Here is a 4,645-nt window from a genome sequence, read left to right as displayed (position 1 = left end):
ATCTTTACTTTAACTTTTCAGTTCTTGGCTTTTATTTAAGATGAACTATTGTATCGGCAGTATTTCCATGAATCATGTTTTTGTATTTTCGATCACTTTTAAACGGAAATAAAAATACAATAAGCCTATTTTTGAGTTAATTGATTTTTATTGAAAGTTAAAAATAATACTGATTTTCCATACTAGTGTTAAAGAAAGTCAAGATTCTATTAAGAGCACAGAAGCGAAGGATTATGCTTTCTTTCTTTACTGATAATACAGATTTTCCATACATTTGTTACAGAAAGCATAGCTCTCAACTCACCCGCTTTTGGCGGGTGTCACCCGCCTTGAAAGCAGATGAATCACCCGCCAAGTCCCTCATACGCCCATTCACTTCTATGGGCCTCTCACCCACCAAAAAGAAAATCGGGTGTTTTCACCCGCCTTGCTGACAAAAAAGGTTGAGAGCTATGCAGAAAGTCATGATTCTATTAAAGACTCGGAGGCAAAAGATTAAAAGGCTACAGGGAAGGCCTATAGAGTGGCATGGAATAAATGGAGTGATTGGTGTATGGAGAGAAAGGTTGATCCCGTATGTACAGATGTAGTTCACATAGTGAATTTCTTGGCAGCGCCATATCTCTCAACTCACCCGCTTTTGGCGGGTGTCACCTGCCAAAGCATTCACATACCCGCCCACCCGCCAGCTCCGTTGGTTCAGCCGCCTCCCTCATCTTGTGAGAGTCACATTTACTGTGCAGGTGCTGGCTCTGGGCGCAGGCGCACTAAATGAGCCAGCGCTACGGGAAAGCGAGTTTCTCTGCCATTCCAGGCAAGCGTGAGGTGCTGCATCTGCTGCAAGCATTTTGCCTGACACCTGGTTTCGTGCGCACTGCTGAGAGTGCCTCGGATCTGCCGAACTACGGCTGTCCCAGGACTCTGCAGCCTTGAGGCTGCTGTTGCCTTTGAATACCGGCTTCTGCGCTTCTTGTGTGGACAGTCGTGCCATGCCCATGTAGGCCCTGCTGAAGTAGACATGGAGCGCTGATTACTTCAGGAAACGGTGATACTCTCCCTCTTCTGGTGTATGGTTTGAGCATGCTTGCAGTTTCTAGCAAATAGATGCGAAGCACGATGCTAGTCAGATATTAATTTCGCAAATGTAGTTTACATTTCAAAAAGTGGGCAGAGAGAGTGACTGTCTGGCCACTTTTTCAAGTTTAAAATACATTTCTGATTTTTGGTAACATTAGCGGCAGATGGCATTTTAACACATAACAAAAAAAATAAAACTGGAAATCATTACAGATGCAGGGGACTCATCTATTAGAGCTCTGTCCAGGCGCTCTGGGGCAAAATACATATAAACCTCCTAATTTGCATATGCATTGCACCAACAGAAGTGACTTCACAGAAAAGGACTTTGCATCAGTCTTTGATATGATGGAGGCATCATGGAAGTAGTCTTTAGAATAAGTTGCCATAAGTAAGCTAAGTGGCAAATAACTTTGTGGTTCAAAATACCTAAATTGCAAAATTGTTATATATGGAACCAGTCTATAGTATAGTCAGGCTTTTTTAAAATAACAGCATGATATATTAACATACGCTCTGCAGTAAAACACTTGGAGAGTAAAACACAGAGCTGCAGATCTGCCCAGGATCACACAGTTTGGTTAAATGGTGGAACTGGGATGTTGACAATTTTTTTTTTTTTATTATTACTTGTATATAATCAAAAGAAAAATGATTTTTACAAGGAAGCAAGGTACAAATTTTCCGTGTGAAGATAACAATAGATTATTAGTTTAGTTCCATTAAATCCATTGACTTCCGGGCATCCGTAGAGGATACAGTTGCAGCATAAACCAAACCACCTGTTTATGTTATATTGTTATTGTTGTTGGTCCTGGTTAAGTTGGTTTGTGATTGATCATTGGGATCCTTTGCGTTTATTTTAGCAAATGCGGCTTCCATTAGTTTACATGTAGCCACTGCCCAACGAGCCTTTTCCCCGGAGATGAGACGACACCACCATGTATCTTCTTCCAGCAACACAGAGTTCACCCACAGAGGCGACAATATGGCTGTGCGTTCATGGTTAAGAGACGGGCAGTTTAACAGAAGATGGCGGACTGTTTCTTTAGAGTCCTCGATATGACACAGTCTGCATGTTGTATCGCTAGTTAAACTTCTTATCCCCAGAATCTCTCTGGTGTGTAGGAGATTTAAACGTGCTCTTAAGAAGTTAGTTCGAAGTTTCTTGTCTGGGAATTTTCTACAGTACTCCAGCGGGGAATTTAACTTGTTATATGTAGGCGGAAGGTGTTGTAAGAGTTTGAGCGCACTAATTTTCTCACCGGTCTTTATCCAGTCTAAATTTTTCAGCTTCTGGGTCACTCTCTGAGGGCAAGATATTAAGTCCTCACTGGTACAGGCTACTTCTTCCAGTTTATGTTCCTGTCGTCTGATCCAGTTCTGAATCTGCTTACATTTCGTCAGTTCGAGCTCTTTGGCGATGGTATTAAAAATGGGAAGGCCATCTTGAATGAGCGTCTTTCTGTACATGGCCAGGGACGAAATGCTAACAGTGGCTTCCAGTGACAGGAGACCGAGGTCTCTTCTGACGGCCGCCATCGGGATCGAGTTCGGTAGACCTAGAACCGTTCTCCAGATGTATCCCTCCAGTCTCTGCCATAATAGGTTGGGCATAGTGATGGTAGCGTCCATGCCGTAAGTTAGTGCAGGTACTATTTTACCTTTGTAGAACTTTATGGCTGGGATCATCGAGAATTTCCCGAACTTTCGATCAATCATCCGCAGTTGGGAGGACAAGTTTTTAGCTTTGTCCCACAGATATAATTGCATTTTTCTCTCCTGCGTTTTTCCATCAATGATGACTCCCAGATATTTAAAGTGGGGGACGACTTCGATTCGACATTTGTTCACTGACCAGGAGTGAGAAGGATTCTTCGGTTGCTTGTTTTTGGCGAAGATCATGATTTTTGTCTTGTTGCTGTTTATTGTGAGGTTATTGTTATCCATGTATTTTCCCAGATTGTCCAGCTGACGTTGGAGACCTATAGGGGTCTGGTCTAAGAGTATCATGTCGTCAGCATATAGCATACGGGACATCTTGATTGCGCCCAACTTCGGTGGGAAACTACGTACGGCTTCCTCCGAGTCCTTAAAGTCTCCAAGAAAGGCTACAAAGAGGGCCGGAGCCAGGGGGCAGCCTTGTTTCACTCCTCTTTCGGCATGAATTTCTTTAGTCAGTGTGCCTTGTAGATTTAGGCGGACATGAAGAGTGGTGTTCAAATGCAGAGCTATGATAGGTTGGAGAATTTCTTCTGGACAGCTCCAGCGTTTTAGTTTGTTCCAGAGAAGCGTTCTATCGACTCTATCAAACGCCTGCGAGAGGTCAATAAAGGCTGCGTAAACTGTTGGTGCTCCTTGTTTTATTTTGGCCTTGAGAATACTTAATATGAGAATATTCACTGCAGTGCCCCCGTTTTTCTTGAAGCCCATTTGGAATGGGTCATCGCATGGCGCGACTTTTGCCCAACTGCGAAAATGTTGGAGAAGGAGCGTGGCAAATAATTTGCCCATGATATCCAATAGGGCAATCAGGCGATAGTTAGATGGGTCCTCTCTATTTCCTTTTTTGAATATGGGAATAATCGTGGCTTTTGTCCATGAGACGGGAATATGTCTACTGGAGGTACAGTGCTTGAACAAAAGACTAATGAAGTCCGTCCATTCGGTACTGTGTTTTTTTAGGTCAGTATTCGTGAGGCCATCTGGACCAGGCGCTCTGGATGTTTTTAGCTTTCGAATTGCCTCACTTATATCTGCCTTTTCGGATAAATCAATCCAAGGAGCCAGTCTTGGCTCCGGATCACACATTGTATTTGTTGTGGGAGAGGAAAAAAGATCGGTGAAGAATTCGACCCAGGCGGCTTCGGGGACTGAATTGATCATATTAATTCGTGCATTTCCCTGCGAGTTGTTAATCAGGGCCCAGAAGTCAGCTGATTTCTTGGACACTAAGGCTCTCATCATAGTTTCCGCGTCATTCTGGTAAAGAGCTGCCCTGCGTAGTCTAACCCAGGCTTTATAGTTCTTAAATTCTTTTGTCCAAAGTGCCCACCCCTTAATGGAGTTTTCCACTTTGGCGCGTCGTTTCAATTTTCTGACTGTCTTTTTCTTTTCCGCTACAATTTTGTCGTATGCGTGATTATAGGTGGTCTGGTTGACCTTAGGCTCCTTCTGCTTCGTCTTGAACTTTGCCAGGAGCGGGATATAGTTAGGTCTTGAGCCCGTCTCAGAAAAAGTTGCATGAGCCCCCACAGTGTAGTATTGTTGCGTCATAGCTCGAACGCTGGCAGCCGTCATGCGCAATCGAGTCTGTTGGAGATTGCACTCAATCGAAGGGGTGTAAGTTCTGGTTTCCCTGGCGATAGAAGTCCATCTTATGGTAAGCATGTTATGATCGCTCGCGAGGGTTTTGATCACCTTGTAACATTCCATTTCTAAAGTCATGGCGTTAGAGGTGTAAATATAGTCGAGCGTGGCTGTGGAAGAGCCTCTTTCCCAGGTCGGAATTTGGGTTTGCCAGTCCTTCATCCATGCTACATTGTGTAAATTTCTGGAAGCCATCAAT

The sequence above is a fragment of the Ambystoma mexicanum genome, chromosome 1p, assembly GCF_040938575.1.
Source record: "Ambystoma mexicanum isolate Mex_15411 chromosome 1p, UKY_AmexF1_1, whole genome shotgun sequence".
NCBI lineage: Eukaryota > Metazoa > Chordata > Amphibia > Caudata > Ambystomatidae > Ambystoma > Ambystoma mexicanum.
Note: the sequence above shows the minus strand (reverse complement) of the source record.